This window comes from Sinocyclocheilus rhinocerous, unplaced genomic scaffold, assembly GCF_001515625.1.
Source record: "Sinocyclocheilus rhinocerous isolate Xijiao unplaced genomic scaffold, SAMN03320098_v1.1 scaffold4783, whole genome shotgun sequence".
In the NCBI taxonomy this organism is placed as follows: domain Eukaryota; kingdom Metazoa; phylum Chordata; class Actinopteri; order Cypriniformes; family Cyprinidae; genus Sinocyclocheilus; species Sinocyclocheilus rhinocerous.
In genome coordinates, this window is record NW_015627552.1 from 6,649 (window position 1) to 7,279 (window position 631).

Consider the following 631-nt stretch of genomic DNA (forward strand, 5'->3'; position numbering starts at 1 on the left):
TCTCATTATTTGGGCCAATCGCACACCTCCATCAAATAAGGCTAGCACTGTGCCTGCCGCTTTCAATGTCTGTATCTGACTCTTGCTCTTTGTTCCTCATCTGCAATTGGCACTTCGTTGGCCGCTTAGCTTGGTGGGTTATAGTGTTCGCACTGAGCTGCAGTGTAGGTGTTTGAACCTAGCCTCAACTCTCGGATGATCCCTCTTTTGGCTTGCCAGCTTTTTTTCTCAAATAGTAACTGTAATTATATTGCCCAATCGCACACCTCCATCACGCAAGTCTAGCATTGTGCCTTCCGCATTTCAATGTACGCATGTCGCCCTTCTTCTTACTTCCTCATCTGCAAATTGAACTTGGTTGGCCTGTTTGCTTGGTGAGTTAGAATATTTGCACTGAACTGCAGTATAGCCGTCTGTGGTTGAACTGAGCCTCACGTCCTTTGCCCTGACATTTTTCTCAGCATTCAATTGGGAAGGCAGACCAAGCCAGTGGATACATGGCAGAAAGGAGTTTCTCTGAAATCTTCGCAGCCATGTGAGCGTTATTTTGCATCTGTTAACCGCAGGTGCGCGTGGCTCTCTCTAGCTCGTTGGTCTAGGGGTATGATTCTCGCTTCGGGTGTGAAAGGTC